Source organism: Dipodomys merriami, unplaced genomic scaffold (assembly GCF_024711535.1).
Source record: "Dipodomys merriami isolate MVZ:Mamm:240054 unplaced genomic scaffold, mDipMer1.0.p SCAF_36, whole genome shotgun sequence".
Lineage (NCBI taxonomy): Eukaryota > Metazoa > Chordata > Mammalia > Rodentia > Heteromyidae > Dipodomys > Dipodomys merriami.
This window is the reverse complement of record NW_027205159.1, coordinates 7,457,457-7,478,362: the sequence shown is the minus strand read 5'-3', so window position 1 is coordinate 7,478,362 and position 20,906 is coordinate 7,457,457. Positions and strand designations below refer to the sequence as shown.

At 44.7% G+C, this 20,906-nt stretch overlaps 1 protein-coding gene across 5 annotated transcripts in view; it reads right to left on the bottom strand.

The window, feature by feature from the left end:
* Window positions 1-20,906, bottom strand: part of Nck2 (NCK adaptor protein 2) — a 153,691-nt gene that overhangs the window by 96,878 nt on the left and 35,907 nt on the right. The window contains exons 1-2 of one of the 5 annotated variants that reach the window (XM_069988625.1): window positions 14,435-14,636; window positions 9,252-9,362 (exon numbers count right to left, since the gene is read on the bottom strand). The exons of 3 other annotated variants lie outside the window; for them this stretch is intronic. The gene's annotated coding sequence lies outside the window, so the exon portion shown is untranslated. Of the gene's footprint in view, window positions 1-9,251; window positions 9,363-14,434; window positions 14,637-20,906 lie in introns of those variants that run through there. One more of the 5 variants, XM_069988626.1, reaches the window with a different exon arrangement.

Here is a 20,906-nt window from a genome sequence, read left to right as displayed (position 1 = left end):
AGGGCAAAGAAACTTAGGAATAGAGGTCATACTGACCAACTAGGCCTCCCTCTGGAACCATGCAGAGGCCTAACATTTCAGTTGGTATCCCTCATGGGCTTGCTGGAGGCAAGACACTCACTCAGCCAGCAGCCTTAAAGACAGAGGCCAAGTGGCATCAGGACACATTCCACCTATTCATACATCTCTCCCCCAGTGCTGAGAATGGAAGCAAGGGTTCAGGAACTCCAACAGCCCACTCTTCGTGAGAAGCACCTCCACCTAAGAAAAGAACAGGTGCATGAGATGTCCTATTAGCACTAAGACACCTTAGGACTGCTTGGCCCAGTTTACAAAAGGCAAGGTAGAGAAAGCCCAAATGTGGCTTTTCTCAGATACCAGTGGCCTGGCTCCCCCTCACATGTCCACCATCCCTCTCAGTGCCAGGGTACAGGATGGGACCTGTCCTGACAGCCTGACCACCTGCAAACCTCAAAGCACCAAGAAGCCCACATTTACTACCAGTTCCCACTTTGAGTCAATCATGCAGTATGGACTATAAATAGATAGTCGGCAATTACACGTGCTGCAGGAAGTCAAGAAATGAGACTGTCAGTTTAATCTGATCAAAAAATTCTAATGACAAGAGCACTGTTTCTTAATGGTTTACTTTCATGTCTGCAAGTTCAGGTTTATTTATAGGCTTTGAGGAAGAAGCAGTTTACCATATTTTTAGCTCACTTCAACTTCTAATTCTTCCTCCTTTACAAACAAGAAACAACACTGTACACAGAAGAGGCAATAAAAATCCAGATGTTTTGAAGATAAGTCAGTGCTGCCTCTTTGCAGTCAATATATGAATATGCTACAATGATTCATGTGCATCTACTCCAAGAAGTTAGTGAAGCCAAACTTCAACCTCTGTGTGTGGGATTTAGTTGAGGACTGCTCACATCAAATCTGTATAATCCTCTGTATCTGATGGACAGCAGTCATGCCTCAAGTTTCAGAAATGCAAACTCTTGAGGCCCACTGCAGACAACTGAAGCAGAAACTAGTAAGTATATGGGCAGCAACCTAAGTCTGTGTGCAGGTGTGTGTGTGTGTGTGTGTGTGTGTGTGTGTGTGTGTGTGTGTGTGTGTGTGTGTGTGTGTGTGTGTGTGTGTGTGTGTGTGTGTGTGTGTATACACACATGTGCATGTATGTGTGTGTTCACATCCATGCACGAGTGCTACTACTGAGGCTTGAACTCAGGGCTTGAGCACTGTCTTGCTTTTTGTTCAAGGATAGCACTCTAACACTTGATTCACAGCTGCAGGTCCAGGTTTTGCTGGTTAATTGTAGGTAAGAGCTTCATGAACTTTCCTGTCTAGACTGGCTTCAAACTCTGATGCTCAGATCTCAGCCTCCTTAGTAGCTCAGAATACAGGCTTGAGTTACCTGTGTTCTGAAGTCCAGGTCTTTATGAAACTATGCAGCAAACCTAAATTTGAGAATACTAAACAAGGTATATCCTTCTCACTAGCACATCATGATGGACAATAAGGGCTTTGTAACGACCCTCCAGCATAAACTCTTTCCCTCTTAAACCATGATCTACACAAATGTTTCCAACAGAAGGACTCATCAGGAAACTTTCTTCAGTTGAAAAAATATCTAGATACAAAGAAGGTGGATATACACTGTGAAACACCTAGAGATACAAGTGCCACATCTGAGACTTTGGCCTCTCCCTGACTACCAGAAAGCTAAGGAGCAGAAGCCAAACGTCTGGTCAGACAGTTAAGGCAGGCAGGTGGGCCATCTACACTCATGTGAATAGTTCAGCAAAGATCCACAGGAGCATCTTGTATAGTGGCCTAAAGATGACTGCAGATGGGTGGAATACTAAGAGTTTGTCAAGAGGAGGTGAAGATAAGTGATTTCAAAAATATCAATCCCTATTAACGGTAGATGACTACCAAATTAATCGTGGTCATCCATCTTGCAAATTTCTGATCAAAGGACAGTCTGAAAACAGCATATGTTGAGCAGAAACCATTCTTCCCATTTGGATCTTTTTCCAGAATAACCATAAGCAGTTGTATCCTCTCTAAGGATTCTGGGCAGAGGTAGCAACCACAGGTCTCAGTCAGCTCCACCATCACAAGGGGAAAAACCCATGCTCCTCAGTGTGCTGTGTGGTCACCATTTTTCATATAGGTATTCAATAAATGGCATGAGATAATGAACACTTTATTGTAAAACAGGCTTTGTGCGGGACGGTTCTGCTCAGTGAAGGCTAACATTAAGTATTGTGGGCAAGCTCAAGGTAGGCTGGGATGCTTTGTATGTTAGATTGCTAAATGTATTTTCTACTTACGTATTGTCTGCCAACTTATGATGGCACCTATATACAGAACAAAAGAAAAAAATAAACAAGAAGGAAGAAGAATAAAAAAAATCCATCTTGATGTGGCTGACAGATATAAAGAAGTGAACTCTAACAGCAACCCAATGGCTTTACTCCATCAAAGAGCAAACTAGAAGCTTCCAGGGCCCAAACATCTTTTAAGCTAATAACAGCAATAGCATCTACATTTTCTATCTTTTCCTTCCAATTCATATAACTTAACTGCTTTGAAAGACTCATTTTATCCCAAATTGGTCTCCTTCTTTCTTCCCAACCTCCCACTTCTAACCCTTTCCAATAATTCAAATACATAAAAATGAAGTGAAAAGAAACTTTCCCAAAGCAAGCATCCTCATTTCTGTTAGAAGCAAGATGACCTAGAAAGGAGGTGCATTCCCACTGTGATCTGCCACTGGCTAGAGGAAAGTGGAGGTGAAGAAGGGAGGGAGACCAGCAGGAAGCCCCAGGTCCACATGGTACCTGAAATAGGCTCAGTGGTCTAGATGTGCGATTCTCATGAGTTCCGCTTAGGCAAAATTACAAGAGAGCAATGGACTTCACGTCCCATTCTACTCCACTATCATCAGGGAAAGAGCAGAGTCTTGTTTCCAAGCCTGAGGGAGCCCAGCCAGTAAGCATACCTTTGTCAGGTGAGGAGTACACCAGTATGAATAGTGCTGAGCAGCTCTCTAACACAGCCAGGGTCCAAGTGAAGCAATAGCATTGCTTAGTTGCTCTAACAAAATGTCTTAGACCTTTATGTCTCACAGTCCTAGGAGGCTGCAAGTCCAAAGTCCAAGATGCAGGCAGGTCCTGGTGAAGATTCTTTTCCTGGCTTACAGAGTCAACTTCTTACTGTGCCCTTCCATGTGGCACAGAGGCAACAATCTCTCTGCTGTCTCTTCTTAAAGGGCACTAATCCCCTTAACTCTTTTCTTAAAAGCCCAGTCTACAAATATAGCCAACCTGGATGTTGCCACATTTACTTCACTGCACTCTCACGCAGTTCCAGGTGGAACTGCATCACAGTTGAAGTCGGATCCTCATTTTCCACTGTGCTGAGCTGAGGGCCCATCAGTGTAAGGTAATAGGGGCACCAACCAAATAGGCAGACCCAGGAGATACAGTACTGAGAATGAGGTGAGGAGAACCTTCATGGCGCCAAAGGCAGAACTGAGGAATACCCTAAGCAAAGAGCAAGGAAGAGGAAAGCAGAGGACACCCCTCTACCACTACCATCATCCCTAGAAGACACCAAAACTCACCTCCTGCAAATCTAACCACTGTCCTATGAACCTGATATTGGCATCACCATGGAGACGAGTACTGAGTAGCAGAAGAAAGGTCCTGCTCAAGGATAGCAGCCCTAATGAGGGGGCAGAAGTGTCAAGAGGCCATGAAAGGAGGAAAGAAAAGGAATTCAGGAATAGGGAGGGAGAGGCCAGAACAAAGCTAAAGAGAAGAGGCTAAGTATGGAGGAGATTAAAGGGATAGAAGGGGGAAAACAAAGGAGGAGGTAACAATGCACCTAACTTATGTAACTGTAACCCCTCTGTACAGTATCTTTACAATTAAAAATATTTTAAAAAACATATTAACAGTAGTGGAGATGAGGGCCACACCCTAGATTCCCACAGGAAGGCAGGCAAGGATATAGCCATATGGGCTGACATAGCCCATGCTGACTGATGCTCACTCACAAGCCCTGCAAAACACCTCCTTCTTCCTTCTTGGCCTAAATGTATGGACAAGACTCTCAGCTAAATGATCTGCTTGGTGTTTTGTGCCTAAGGAGGAGCCAAGAGCCCTGTGGAGACCAGGGTTGATTTTAAGACTAGAGACTGAGGCTCCCATACAGAAATGTGTCCAATCAACCCAGTCTTTCAAACCTCAGGCTGCATACACTGGGCTTCATGGCTGTTCCACAGTTCTCAGAGCAACAAGCACACAGCAGAGTGCTCTATGCAGACTCGGGGCAAGTGTTATCTGTCTGCTCCCAGAGTTGTCTGTATATGGATTCCCCACCTAAACTGGGTGCTTCAATACCCTCAATTAACCATTCCATCCATAGCACTGAGTATGGGGCCCTTAGCAGAACCAAGAATCAATAAAAGGTTGGCTGGATGAATGGACTCATTAACTGACCATTCGCATCAGTGAAAAGGATCCAAGTATAAGGCAAATAAGGCAGAAGGCAAGTGAGAAAATCTACACGTGGATGAAGATTAGCCACATGCATGTCTAAAAACAGCTCTGTGTGTGTGTGTGTGTGTGTGTGTGTGTGTGTGTGTGTGTGTGTGTGTGTGTGTGTGTGTGTGTGTGTGTGTGTGTGTGTGTGTGTATGCAAATGTAGTAGATACAGGAGCAGGTACTGCCTGAGTAATTTGTATTTCCTCAGAGTCACCTGAACCAAAACTACTGCACCACTACCACCAGCCATAATATTTATTCTCTTCAGCAAACCAGGTAAGAGCCAATAAATAAATAGACATAGCACTTACTAGGAATTGCACATCTTTCATCCGGCCTCCTGTTAAGCTCTAGGGTGACATTTGTGTGTGACAGAGTTCTCCCAGGCCTTTGTTCACTAAGCACAAAGGCAAACATGACCGTGCTGGGAGGAGCTGGACACACTACTGAGCAGAGCCACCCAAGACCATGCTGGAGCTACACAGCTCCCACTCGCTGGTGAGACAGACCCTCTCCCTGCGTTCAGGGCATGAGTACTGTCTGTGGGTACTCCTGGGCTCTCAGAAGAGTGTACAAGGAAGCATAAACCTAGGATTTTTTTAACTTTAATTTTTATTGTGAAAATACTGTACAGAGGGGTTACAGTTACATGAGCAAGGTAATGAGTACATTTCTTATCCAGCATTGTTGCCTCCTCCTTTGTTTTTCCCCTGCCATCCCTTCCCTTCCACCTACTTAGCTACATGCCCCCCCACCCTCCCTGCCTAAATTGTAAAGTTCATTTTTTGGTTCTTCTGGTGGAGACACTCAGGATGCTGTTTCAACTTCATGGATTTGAATAAGAATAATTATACTTATGACGCCTTCCCCCCCCCACCCCCACCAGCAACAGCCTCATCACTATAATATAAAATGTCTACAGACATTTCAAGGGAAGACACCTTCCAACTAGGTTCACAAATGCCAAAGTCACCTAAGCTTCTAAGCAATACTACAAGAACCACTGCCTGCTTCAAAAATCATTTTTAAAGCCAGGTGTGGTAGTTTATACCTGGAATCTCAGCTACATGGAAAATAGTGGTAGGAAGACCATACTGAAGCCAGCCCTAGGTTAAAAAGCAAACAAACAAAAGAAAAAAAAAAACCCTTCAAGGTCCTGTCTGAAAAATAACTAAAGGAAAAAGGCATGGGAGTGTGAGTCAAGTAGTAGAGTACCTACTTAGTTCAAAATACCACTAAAAGAGATTTAAAAATCATTTTAAATTAGAAGGTCATACGTGTGACCTTTTTCTCAGCTCCATCCATGTATCCCATGATGCCAGTACCTCTACATACTGTAAGAAGGTTGAAAGGGTATACATCACAATCACCTGGGATCACTCACAGTCAGGAACAGTGGCTGGATAACATATCTGACATACCATATGTCCAGACAAAGCCTCTGCCCCTTGGTTCACAGCTTCACTGGATAAGTGAGAATGCTATATGGAAAGCATCTGTATCTTCTGACTTACCAACACTCTTGACTTAAATGACCACAATTAGCCAGGTGCTGGTGGCTCATGACTGTTAGGCATTTGGGCTCATGCCTAGCTATTCATGAGGCTGAGACAGGAAGATCTCAGTTTGAAGCCAGACTGGTCAGAAAGTCCACAAAATTCTTACCTCCAATTAACCAGCAAAAAGCCAGAAAGCAGAGCTGTGGCTCAAGTGGTAGAGCGCCAGCTTTGAATGTAAAAGCTAAGCAACAGTGCCCAAGGCAAGCCCTGAGTTCAAATCTCAGTACCAGCACGTGTGCAGGTAAACATGTGCACATACACACAATGACCTCAATTATAATACAACAATTATAAAAACCTATTTATTCTTAGCTCATAGTAAAGACCCACAAACAGCCAGGTGCCAGTGGCTCACGCCTGTAATCCTACTCAGGAGGCTGAGATCTGAAGATCATGGTTCAAAGCCAGCCTGAGCAGGAAAGTCCCTGAGACTTCTCCAATAAACGACTCAGAAAATTGGAAGTGGCACTGTGGCTCAAGTGGTAGAGCACTGGCCTTGAGCTGAAGAGCTGAGGGACAGCGCCCAGGCCCAGAGTACAAGCCCCACAACCGACAAAAAAAAGACCCACAAACATTTCCAGGTTGTATCTCCTTTACCTCTTCCCTAGTGGGACAAGGAAAGAAAAGGATGAATGCCACTGTATTCTTTTTTTTTTAATTGTGAAAATACTGAAAAGAGGGATTATAATTACATGGGCAAGATAATGAGTACATTTCTTATCAAGCATGTAGCCTCCTCCTTTGTTTCCCCTTCCCATCCCTTCCCATCCCCCCCCCACCAAAGTTGTAAAGTTTGTTTTTGACATAACGACTTGTACTTCTCATTATTGCAACGGGTCCACCTGTATCCCTATTTAAAAGATTTGTTTTTCCCCTTCCCCTCCACAAATTATCATGCCACTGTATTCTGAGCAGAGTTTCTGGCAGATAGTAGAAATCAAAGACATTTCTGAAATGTAGCATGCCCCTTTGCTTTGATAAAGCCAACACTAACACGTATTAGCCCCAAAAGGCTGCCTGAAACAGCCTGCCACATACTCAATAGACCCTTGCTTCCTGGCTCTTCTCAAACCCCTGCCCTCACTGAGACAACGCTAGGATGGGAACAGGACAGCAATATTGCAGTATGTGCTTTCTTGGCTATCAAGGAATGTCATGCCCATCAAATGCCATGCCCCAAGTTCAGGGTGTCGGTGGCATGCCATCGCGAACAGAGAACTGCCCACTGTGACCCAGGGTTCCCAATACAACAAGGTGACCTGAAAAGACAAATGACACTCTATGTTTGGCAGGCAAAAGTGTTTCATTTTGCCCTGAAAATTCCAAATGTATCTACATCACTCACAAGGCAATCACACACAGAGAGGAGGAAAAGGCTCCTCCTCCCGTTTCTAAGAGTCTCCAGTGGCAAATCCCCCACTGAGTGAAAGGGCATCAGAGGTCGCTTGGGGACCGAGGACCCTAGCACTTCCCTTGAAAGGCATGTGGTCTTCATTTTTTATCTTTTTCTAGAGAAAAAAAAAGATATATAATCTATTTACGTAAGGTTACTTCCCTGCATATTATTGAGTTTCTTCCTGCTAATATATTTTACAATCCTCAAAGACATAAGCTCAATCAAATTCACCATTGTTCCCCACTAACGGCCTCCTCCTCAGTAATTGGACTCACCTTTAGTAGCGGCCAATATGTGCCAAGTCTATACCGCAGGTACCTCGATGCCCAGGTATCCAGGTGCTCAGGGAACACCAAATCTGCCTCCAGCTATTCTTACTCCAAGTATAAAGCATGTTGGTCACAGCCCTGGATGAATGTGGGCATAACTTTACAACTAGCTTTGCTTTTCACCTTCATGAGGACCAAAAGTAACACAAATCTACCTGCACAATAGCTACTGTCAATATCTCAACAGAACAAAACTGACAGAGGCTCGAGAGTCCTTTATCCTGTCCTCTGCCTTCCCTGGGCTGGAATAAGTTCATTTGAAACTTTTCCTTCTCCCAGTGCTGGCCTATCCAATTCCATCATTACAGCTGCTTAGTGGGCTGGGAAATGTGGCTTAGTGGTAGAGTACTTGCCTAGCATGCATAAAGCCCTAGGTTTGATTCCTCCGTACCACATAGACAGAAAAATCCAGAAGTGTCGCTGTGGTAGAGTGCTCGCCTTAAGCAAAAGAAGCCTAGGGACAATGCCTGGACTGGCAAAAAAAAAATATATATATATATATATATATATATATATATATTCCTTAGTTCCTCTCTTACACTATCTTTTGGTGACTTGCTCTTTTCCTTCCATTCCTGTTGCCAACCTCACTTACTCAGTAGATAAGCCCATGGCTTCCAGGAATGAGGACAGCAGCCAGCCTTGGTGTGCTAAACCAGTGTCATGTCCGCTCATAGAATCATTCTTCCTGTCTGCTTCTCTTTGTGCCATTACTGGGGCTCGAACTCAAGGCTTGGGTGCTGTCCTGTCCACTTCCCACTTTCTGGACATTACTTGGAGATAACTGTCTCATGGATGTTCCTGCCTGGGCTAGTTTTAAACTTTTGATCATGAAATCTGTCTCCTGGGTACGTAGGATTACAAGCATGAGCCACCAGCACCTGGCTTACCTACTGTCTTGACAAGGAAACTGGGTTTGAATGGAAACATGCCATGGTATGTGAGGATGGCTCATGAGCACTGCCCTCAAGTCACCTGAGTTCAATCCCTTCCCAGACCAGCACCCACAAAGTCAAGGCCTGTAAGCTATGTGCTGGCTCCCCCAAACCTCTACTTTATCATCCCCTGCACCTCTCCACTGAGAAGCCACACTTCTTCATCAGGGGCTGGAGACAGGTCTGTGCTCCCAAGAGCCTTCTGCTGACTTGGCTCCCTGCCACCACATGTGCTGAAGAGTTTCCTGCACTCACCTCGAGGCTTCTCCTATATGACTAATGAGAAGGGACAAATGGTGTGCACATGCCATGGGCATCCAGACTTATGGTGATCACATGGAAAGAGTACAATCATTACTCTATATCTGTCCAGGATGGATGTGTTCCAGAACCCTGCTTGGATTTCAGTATCTGTGTATGGTTTAGTCCCTTATATAAAATAGTACAGTATTTGCAGAGAAGATACGTACCTTCTTCCATAGACTTTAACTCATCTCCACGCCGTACCGTCCTCAATGCAGATGCTATGTAAATTGTTGCTGTGCTCTGTTGTTCAGAGAATGATGGCAAGAATCAAAAGCCTGTGCATGTTCAAAACAGATATAATTTTGTTCACTGTATTTTCTATCCACAGATGTGAAACCTGCAGAGAGCTTGACTGTATGCACCTGGCCAACCATTTATTCCTAGAAAATCCCTCAGATCTGAACCAGCTGAAGCCTGCCTCTGCTCCGCGGGAGCCCCCAGCAGGGCTGCTGTGACATCTCCTAAGACAAGTTTCAGCGGCTCCCAACTCTTCCCTTCTGTTTCATAAGAAACAGCATTGTCCACAAATGTTCAGGGTGGCTTTACATGTCATCCATCCAAGGCCTCTTGGCATGTCTCCTCCTTGGCCTGGGCTCAGTAGGCCCCTCTGTGGCAGGTAATGGTAGCAGTGACATAGGAGGACCAGCATGTGACCAAGATTCAGGATTATCAGGTTCCACAGCACAGAAACGTTTTGTTGACTCAACTACTCTTAACAAGAATGCTCACAAAAACTGAAGCTTTGAAGAGCTGAAGACTAAACAGTGTCTCCGCAGCTGTCACCTTTGTGTCACTGGCTGAGTGGCCAGGAAGCCGGCATGTGAGTTAAGTGGGACTGGGCACACCGAGCACATTGCAGTCAGCATCTTATTACAAACATTATCACTGTCACCATCACCCCAGAGTCCCTTTGACAGAAATGGATAAATATCAGCATCTTTATGGGCTCAGCCTCAAGAAACTAAGGACTGAGCAGAACCAAGTTTGTCCCTCATGTAAAAGAACAAGGGTCCACAAAGAGTAGAGAAGGCAAACAGGGCCAGGGTGAAGCATCACCCAGAGAGGAAGAAGCAGGCCATGCACTTAAGAGCCCAGGACTGTCAGAAACCTTTGTAGATAAACACAGTAACCCTTGATACCTCAGCACAGCCTATGGGAGTCATGCAGAGCCACAGGGAGGGAGGGGCTTGGCCTGTCCACTGTTGCCTACATAGCCCAGGAAATGTGTCAGAGAGAGAGGCTAGACCAGGCAGGGACAGGAGACAGGAAGCAGCAGGCAGGAGATTCAGAAGCAAAGCAAGCCAGGCCCAGCATGAGGATGGCATGAGCAGCAACAATCACTCAGCCCAATATCAAGGCAGGTCATCCTTGTGTCCTAGGCCTGGGATGACTTTGTAAAGAGCCAGGCACGGCGGCTCACACTTCTAAACTTAGCTACTTAGGAGGCTGAGATTGGGAGGATCACAGTTTGAAGCAAGTCTAGGCAAAAAGTATACAAGACTATCTCAGTGGAAGAAGCTAGGTAGTATGGAGTGCGCCTGTCAAGCCAGCAACCATCAGAAGCCTAAAACAGGTGAATCACAGAAAAGGAAATACCTAAAGATAAGGCTCAGCATTACAATACCTACTGAGCAAGCACAAGGCTCTAAGTTCAAACCTCAACACAGAAAAAAAAAAGTATAATCCTTGACAATTGAAAACAGAAAAGCAAAGAACCAAATGAATCATCCTCAAGTTCCCTTTAGGCTCCTAAATAATCCTTTAGCACACATGACTTAGAACTCCAGGCAGGGAAGTCTGACATCACCCAAGAAGTCTGAGAAGAGACCTGCTTCCTCTATAAGCAGAGTCTTGGCCCTTTCAACAAACCAATTATTATCAAAAGCTCTAATTCACACATAATTGGCTTTTTCAAAAACTGTAAACAAATGTGTTTTCAGCTCTTTTCATGCATGGATGAGTACATGTGTTTCTCTTACTTACTGAAAACTCAAGAACAGCCAATGCTCTGGTCACATGGCCTTCCAGCTTTTCTTATGAGAACTAGCAATATTCATGTTACAAGGACACACCATCCAAGGCCGTGAGTAGAGGAATGAAAACCTACTCTCACACCAGGAAAGCTAAACAAACTAGACTATCTTTTGCTCGTTTTTATCTACAGCAAAGGAACTTATCTACAATGAATACAGCATTGCTGCCAATATATTCATGAATTTGCAAATGTTTTCTCTATCAGACAAAGGCTGATCTTTGTCTCAAAGATCACACCCTCCAACTGAAGTGACTCTGTGGAGGGATGGTCTCCTTCAAATGTCTCTTTCTACCAGAGTAGTTGAGCTAGCCCATTCCACAAACAAGCCAGCATCTAAGAGTGAACCAAGGTAAGACCAGCAAGCCCATCAAGAAACATTTAATAAATGTTCTTTCCATTATAGCTAGACAACATGAGGCGGGCTCTTCATCCAATGTGACATGTGAAGACAGACACACAGGGCATACACCAAGTGACGACAAAGGCGGAGACTGCAGTGATCAGCTGAGAGCTAAGAAATAAGAAAGACTGTCAACAACCCCAGAAGCTGGAAGAGACAGGAAGGACATCCCCATGGGCTTTCAAGCAAAGCTCTGCCCACACTCTGGCCGCCTCCAGGACTCTGAGGCAATAAACTTTTGTTGTTCTAAACTTCGTGGTTTATGTAAGTAAGGACTATTTCCAAGGCAATATTGTGACTATCCTTCTGAAAGATTCATGGCCAGACTGCCAGCAGCCTCACTGCCAGCAGCTATGGATGGATCCTACAGACATCATCCAGGGGCTCAAGTAGGAACAAAGATCCAATCTATTTTCTCTTCAATTGTGAAACAATATGGGAAGCTTTCAAAATGACCACAAGTTCAAACATGGAGCCTTCGGAAGTCTATAATTTAAGTATACTCAATAAAATTCAAATACTGGTGATCAGACAAGGAGAAAGATACAGCAATCACTGCTGGACCCAGTAACCAAAGATGTTCTGTGGCCTTCCAAATGTTCTGAAGAACATGAAGAAATGACTCAAGCACTTAGACCAAATTAAAAGCTATGAGAGGGGAGAATCAATAGACCGTCATCTCCAAGGAGCAGACGGGCTTCTTACTGTGACAAACTATGGTAAGTCATATGAGATGCTGCCGCCTTAGCTTTCTAGCACTGTAACCAATGCCCAAGACATTCAACTTACAAAGAAGAAAGGTTAATCCGAGCTTTCGGCTCATGGTCAGTTGGCCCCATCGCTTTGGATCAGTGGCAACACCTGGTAAGAATGAACACTGGAGCAAAACCATTCACCTGATGGCCAGGATTCGAGAATGGAAGGAAGAGAAAAGAGCTGGGGTTCCACCATCACCACCACGAGCATGCCCCTAGTGACCGCAGAACCTCCTAATGCTTCCTCTCCTCCAAACAGAGCCAAGCCAAGACTGTATCTTTAGGATATGTGCAAGATACAAATGACAGCAAATGCTATCACTAGGAAACTTGGGTGTGTGCTGTCATCAAGACTTTTCTGTAAACCTGAAACTATTCTAAAGTTTATTATTTTTAAAAGCCAAATGTCAACACAAGTAAGAACAACATCAGTAACAGTAACAATTACTAAAGCAAAGCATGGTGGTTCACACCTGTAATTCCAGTTAGGAGGAGGCATAAGTAAGAAGAGCATAGTCAGAGACTGCCTTGGGCAAAAAAACAGACCCTATCTGAAAAACAACTGAAGTAAAAAAGGGTGAAGGCATGACCAATGGCTAAGTGTAAAGCCCTGAGTCCAAACCTCATTAATGATAAAAGAACATTCAAGAACACATTATTTTATACTTCAAACAGATACAATATATAGAAGAACATGGCTGGGGATAGGCAAACACATCACATCTTAATTTGTCCTGATAGGTCCTAAAGTGTCACTAGAGAACAATGGCTTCATGTCAGATTCTGCCCTGCACCATCCAATGTCCATCTACCTGTGAGGAGAGGAAGGTTTGTGGGGAAGACATGGTCTAGAATGGCTGTCAACTTCATTTCACTGTCTAGAAATCACTAAGGACATAGCTGGTACCTACTATAATCAACTCACTCTGTGAAGTTCAAACCCAGAACCTTAATTTCCAAGGAGGTCTGAGAGTCCTGGCTACAGTTTAGGTATGTGGGGCTCCATGGGATTTGTGAGTTAGAAGCCCATCCCTAATGCAGATGTTGGGAGGTGGTGGGACCTTTAAGAGGCAGGCCTCAGTTAGAGGTGACTGGAGTAAGGAGGTGCTGCTCTCAGAAGGAGTAGTTCTTGAGAAACTCCAATTAGTTCTGCCAGAGACCTGGTTTAAAAGAATGAACCTGGTCCCTCCCCAGGCTCTAGTTTCCAGTCTCACCTGTAGCCTCTCCCTAGCACACACCCCTTGCCTGCCTTGAAGTGCTCACCAGAGGACAAACACACATGACACTGTCAATATTAAGACTTTTGGCCTCCAGAATTGTGAGATAAATAAACCCTTCTCCTTAATAAAGTATCTGGCCTCAGATATTTCATTATAGTAATGGGAAGGAGATTAATGCAACCCCTCCCCCAGTTTAATCTCCAAAGCTCCCATCACAGTTTCTGAGCACATTTTATGGGGTACAGGACTGACTCAATTGCCAGCTCAGGTCTGTGGGGGATACCATCGATCTTCCTAATTTCGGATAACTGGATCCATCAGAGAGGGGGAAGGAGGAGAGAAATAAGAGAGAGGAGAGAGAAAGAGAGGAGAGAGGAGGAAGGAGGGGGGAGGAAGCGAGGAAAGAAGGGAGGGAAGAAGGGAAGAAAGGAGAAGAAATCATCCATCTTCCCTTATTTGGGATCTTTCAAACACATGGGGGAGGGGGAGAAAAGGAGAGAAGAGAAACAGGAAGAGAGAGGGAAGAGAAATAAGGAGGGAGGGAGGGAGGGAGGGAGGGAGGGAGGGAGGGAGGGAGGGAGGGAGGAAGGGAGGGAGGGAGGGAGGGAGGGAGGGAGGGAGGGAGGGAGGAGGGAGGAGGGAGGGAGGGAGGGAGGGAGGGAGGGAGGAGAGAGAGGACAGAGAGGAGAAATACCCAGGTAAGTATCACCCCAAAACAGTGTAAGACAAGCTCATTCTGGGCACTAACAGCATTCAACACCATTGCATTGCAGTTTCTTACTATTTCCCTCCATTTTTACATATTTCTTCGGGAAACCTAAAGTTAGAGTCTGCCACCTTTTCAATGCTAATTCTGTGACAGCTGAGACACAAGCTCATTCTGCTGGTCCAGCTGTTTTGGCAGAAACAAAGTAGAGTGCAAAAGACTGAGAAATACCTTTCCGGCTTTTGTAACTTGCTTAAGTCTCCAGGCAAGCAGCTTCCTGGTCTACTTTGTTCCCCAACTGCTTCCCTCAGGCAACAGCAGGAATGTGTTATTGGAGCCTCTTCTGAAATTCAGGGCAGTCCTGCTCAGGAGTCCACCCAGTCCACCAAAACAAAAGGCCACAGATGGTAGGGCTTGTCAGCAACAGAACATCTGAAGTCATTTCTGACAGTTTTGCAGGCTAAAGTCCAAGATGGAAGCAGGGGAAAGTTTGGTGACTGGTGAAGATTTGTTTCCTGGTTCACAGACAGTACCTCTGTCTGCGTCCTCGCATGGGAAGGGGCAAGGGTCTCTCTATTCTCTTTTAGAAGGACACCAATCCCATTTATGAAGACTTCCACTCATGATCTAATGACCACATAACCCCAGAACCCTGGGGGTGGAATCATAGCATATGAATTCTGTAGGAACACAAAGATTCAGACCAAGCAATGGTCACACTCTGACATATGACTGCTTTTTTACCATTCACAATGGTGTCCAGGTGAAGGTTACAAAAAGCATGAGTTTCATTTAAGACAATACCCACTTGAACAAGACCCAGGCCATGAAGGAGAAAAAAGATGAGGATGAACATAATTTAAACTCAGACACTAAATGAAAAAAAAAGAGCACGTACATGCATACATGCATGTAACTGTCAAAATGAAATTCATTCTTTTTTTTTTTTAAGTTGTGGGGCTTGAACTCAGGGCCTGAGTACTGTCCCTGAGCTCTTTTTTTTTTTTGGGGGGGGGGGGGGGTGGGGGGTCTGGTCATGGGGCCTGAACTCTGGGCCTGGGCACTGTCCCTCAGCTCTTCAGCTCAAGGCTAGCACTCTACCACTTGAGCCACAGCACCACTTCCGGCTTTTTTCTTTTTTCTTATTGGTGCTGAGGAATCAAACCCAGGGCCTCAGGCAAGCAAAGGAAGCGCTCTACCACTGAGCCACCTTCCCAGCCCCTCCCTGAGCTCTTTTGCTCAAGGCTAGTGCTCTACCACTTTGAGCAACAGCCCCACTTCCGGTTTTTGAGTGGTCATGTGGAGGTCAGAGTCTCAAAAGGACTTTTCTGTCCTGGCTGACTTTGAACTGCAATCCTCAGATCTCAGCTTCCTGAGTAGTTAGGATTACCAGCATGAGCCACCAGGGCCTGAAGCATAAAACTCCTTCTTTTGTACAATTAACATATGCTAAAATAAACAGGTTAGATGGATATTTCATTTAGGTAAATTTACAAATATGCAAACCAAAACATAGACATGAATATCTGGTAGATAGCTAAATATTTGCGACAATCAGGCCCTAAATAAATCAAGATCCTGAAAGCAAAGGTTGTCAGATTGGTTTTTTGCCAATACCTGGGTTTGAACTCAGGGGCCTTAGGCTTGCAAGATTGCAAACCAAATCATAGACATGAATATATGGTAGATATCTAAATATTTGCGATAATCAGGCTTTAAATAAATCAAGATCCTGAAAGCAAAGGTTGTCTGGTTTTTTGCCAATACCAGGGTTTGAATTCAGGGGCCTTAAGCTTGCAAGGCTGGCACTATACTACTGAATCATACTTCCAGCCTGGCTTTTTGCTGGTTATTTGGGATATTGAGTCTTTCAAACTTTTCTGCCTAGATTGACTTTGAACTGCCATCCTCCTCCAAGTCTCAGCCTCCTGAGTAGCTAGGATTATAGAAAGAGTGAGCAACTGACACCCACCTACAGCAAAAGTTTTAGTATTGTAATTTTCATTTGAAAAACAACTCTGCATTCTTGATTAATCTTAGAACCAGAAATTTAAAGGAAAAGTATACTTCATTTTTAATGCATGCAAGATATGCTTGGTTAAGATAATGTCACATGTACAGAAAAGTGAGAAGTAACCGGATAGGAAGAAAGAGAGGCAGTTTGTGAAGCACAGAAGCAAACTACAGAAGTGAGGGAGGGAAAACACAGGAAGTGCCCGGTTCACTCCATGGTGAAGTAGGTGGGTACACTTAGGACAGCACCAGGAAGCTGGCAGGAGGCTTAGCACACACAGGTTTCACCAATCCAGTGATACTCTCAGGCTATTTTCCCCAGGTCAGTTCTGCCTGTTCTACAGCTAAGGAAATTAATCCTGTCATACAGAATAGATGACTCCACAAAGCAAAATCTTTGCTAGGGAATTGTTGTGCCTGTATCTGGGAGTGTGCACTTTGAGCTACAGGCTAACGAAGAGGCCCAATTCAAAGGCTGCAATATAAGCGGAATGAGCGTATATAGGTCTTTCTTCTCCTCCTCCCTGTGCCACATTCAGGATTGGAAAAGCAAGTTCCCTCCTGCATCTGCCCACAAGGTCAGGCATGCAGTAGAGTATGGGTCCACACCCAGGGGCTACAGTCTGCCCTTGGAAACCAGAGTCAGCTGGAATGCTGCAACCTATGTCATTTGTCAGGGGGTAAATGGGAACAGTGCCACATTCTGCTAGGTAAGTGCTCTATATGATAATCAGATGGCAATCAACTTAATGCATCCCTTTGGCTATGGGTTTAATCTCACCATGAAATACTCAAAAGGGTGAAAATTTAATCTAACCATGGGAGTTAGAAGTAGGGTCTCTGGGAAGTGATTAAGATTAGACAGGATCACGAAGATGTAGCCCCTGTGACTGTATACCGTATACTGGTGGATTTCTAAGAGAAGGGACAAAGACCATAATACACACACACACACACACTCTGTTGCTATGGGATATCCTGTATACTGGTGGATTTCTAAGAGAAGGGACAAAGACCAGAATACACACACACACACACACACTCACACTCACACTCATACACACACAGAGTCTGTTGCTATGGGATATCCTGACCATAATTAGTAAGAAGTCATCACCAGACACAGTCCCTTGACCTGAGCCTCCTAGTACCATGAGCCAAAATAAAACTTAAGTACAAAGCAGATCAAGAAACCTTTCAAATTAATAGAAGTCCCTGAGTTGGGGTCTTTAGGGATAATTCTAACAAATACATCTTACTATTGATTCTCAATAAAAATTGTTTTCACTTATTTCTCAAAGTTAGTATTTTAAGGACATGGACTGTCTGAGCTTAAAAGAGTTAATGTTCTTAGAGCACATTCATAAAGTGATTTCTGTAATAGCCATGATCTTGCCGTACATCATTACCCAGTAGCAACAAGGACCTGAACTCCCAGCCTATGGAGAAATGTGCAGAAACTCCAGGTAATGATGACCATGATTGGTACCATCACTGCATTCTGTATTACTTGTGACAGACTGCCCTGCTGGCAAATCCCACTTGACTCTGACTGAAACTAATGGCTTCCTTCTGGGCCACTGCTGCCTATCCCCTGGTCCCATGAGGTGGTAATCAGGGCAGGTGTGTTCTTACACAACACTATCTCCTTCTCCACAGAGCATAGTCAGCTAATTGCCTAGGTGGGCAGCTGGCTGAACTGGGCCAAACATGCCCTTTCTTGAGGGCTGGAATACTGAGCAGATCAGACCAGTCTGCTGGACACACACACCCGGTGCTGGGGAGGAATGGCAAGTCTATATAAAGTGTGGATAGGGAAGGGCTGAGGGGCAGCAAGCTTTCTAGGTTCTTCCCAGTTTCCTTCAAGCCCTCAGACCCTGACCCAGGGGCCTGTTGACTTTCCCTCACCTTCTCTTTACTTACCCTAAATTCCTCTCAATTCAAGTAGCTCAGGGGATTCTGACATCTACCCAAAGCTCCTGTGAGCATGGCTCAAAAAGACAGGAGGAAATGGCCCACAGAGACCAGAGAGCTATAAGCCTCACAAAACCTAGATCTACAGCAAAGGACTTTTCCTTGATTCAAAGACAAGCACGAGCTGAATTAATAAGCAAAATCAATTCACTGTTGGAGGACTCTTGTTATCTGTCATTGCAGCACACAACAGCACAGAAAAGCACAGGGCTTTCAAGATCACTTGTGTTCTTCCCCTACAACAGGAGTAACTAACTGCACCTAGGCTTCAAAGAGTGATTCTTTCCCTGTACCTACAAGAACCAGGGTACACATTTGCATTCAATACCTGGTAGGGGAGGGACACAGGCACAGAGGTATCCAGTCCCTATTCCCTGAAACCTAGCTGCACATGAATAATTTATAGCCATTCCCACTGGTTAAAGTGGGTCATGTCAATTTTGTTTCAGATTTTCCCATCTAGGTGGGTGTGCACATCGCATCATTAGCATATTTTCCATACTCCACTTCCCCTGACCCACACAGAAAAGATGAACACAATCTTCCATGATCCACCCACTCCATACCAGGTGGCCAAGCACTGGGTCATTAATTCTGCCCACACTCTTGGAGTCTGTGTGCTAGCCATGACCTGCTGGTATCAAGGCTACACATGCCCTACTCTGCATAGCTGGGGCTAGAAAGCTGAAAGCTACATTTTTACAGGTCCTTGCCAGCTGGATTGTGGCTAGGGTCTGCTAGGTTGACACTGGAAGGCAGGAGGACGGACAAAGACTTACCTATTCCCCACTTCTACTCTCAGCCGAATTTCTAATCTGTTCTAGCTCTTCATACTCATTTGTAACCATTCTCCCTGGTCTAGACTGTGGCCATAGGAAAGACCTATGAGGCTTCTATTTACTAACAGAGGCCAGCAGAGCGACGCAGAGGCCATCCAAACAATGAAGCCAGAAGTGATGACTAGTGGTTGAGTCAAAACAGAAAGAAATCAGAGGGATGTGTCATCCCTCTATCACCTGTGGTATGGTTCCAAATCATCACCAAAACCTGGGCACAGATTAGCCCTGCTGGGCTGGCTGAGCTAGAACCAGCAAGGACAGCTGGAGGAGGAAGGCACCTACCTGGTTAGTCCATCTGACTGCCACTAGATGAGCCCTAAGAAGTCTCAAAGTTCCCATTTACAGAGATCCTCAGGTGGGCCAAGGGACCAGCCATGGCAGTCAGTGTGCAGTAGCTCTCCATGGGAAAGTGCCAGGCCATCGGGAAGCAGCCTGACCACAGCTGGAGGACTGCAGGCCCTGGAGGGCAGCCAGGACTAGACTGTCAGAGGCTCAGTAATAAAGTCAACAGGCGTTTCCAGAAGCTGTTGAAATTTCAAGACATTAAAGTACTTCTAGAAATAGGGGTAAAAAGTTGAAGGATGTTCACAGAAAGCCAAGAGTATATAACTGCCACAGCTGGAACAAAAACTGAGGTGTTCCCAGAAAGGGCATGTAGCAGTGCACAGGAAGTAAGAGCTGATGATGACCCTGAACAGTAGAACACACCCAAGGGGTTCCCTGGGGAAGGCCCAGGCATGAGTGGCCCACACACCTGCTTCTCCCAAGAAATACCTGCAATCACGGATGCTCAATATCACAGCCAAAGAGGCCACACCAGAAACACAGTAGGGCACCCTTTCCAGATATTTCCTATGTGGAAGACATTAATTCCCTAAGCCAATGACGGTCAGTTATACCTTGTGCTATTTATTGTTTGGATTTGGGTAAATACAGGGAACCTTGACAACCAGCTTTCTAACCCTCTCATTTCCTGATGAGGAGATGAGAAGTATGATTTGTATGTAAGAAAACAAAAAGTCAAAGCACCAGGGCTCAAGTGACTCAATGTAGGTCTGACAACCTATGCCCTACTACTCATTATGACAGCCAGGCACTAAGGGCGAGAAGGTAACAAGGTGGGAAGTCAATCTCCAAACAGCCATAATTAGCTGATTGCTTCTCACTTGAAAAGAAGCATGAAACAGCTCTTGGTCTACAGCAGAAACTAATCCACGAAATTGTAAATAATGTGTAGAACCCAAAGACAAGAAAGAACCTATCAAAGGATTACAAGATGACAACTGAGAAAAATACACAAATCAAAGGCAAAATAATTATGCTCAAGCAAAAACAATTTACAATTTTTAAAATTCCATTCAAGTTAAAAATAATATCAATGTTAGCTATTAGTGGCTCACTCCTGTAATCCTAGCTACTCAAGAGATCTGAGAAATGCAGTTAGAAACCAGCCCAAGCAAGAAGTCTATGACTCTTATCTCCAATTAACTACCAAAAAAGACAGAAATAATGAGCTGTGGCTCAAGTGGTAGAACACCAGCCCTGCACACAAAAAGCTAAACAACAGCACGGAGGCCCCGAGTTCAAGCCCCAGTACAAATACACACACACCAAAAAATAAATAATAAAATCAAAAGCTGAGCATAGTGGCTCATATGGAAATAAGAGATGAGAGGAGTATAATCCAAGGCCAGCCAGGGCATAAAGGTTTGTAAGACTTGATCTCAACCAATAGCTAACAGGATATATAGCACATGCCTATGACCCCAGCTACAGCGGAAGCACATTGGTTGGCACAGTGGCACGTGCCTGTTTATCCCAAGGAAGAGCAAGTAGGAGAATCACAGCTATGGCAATCCAGCGTATAAAGTGAGTCT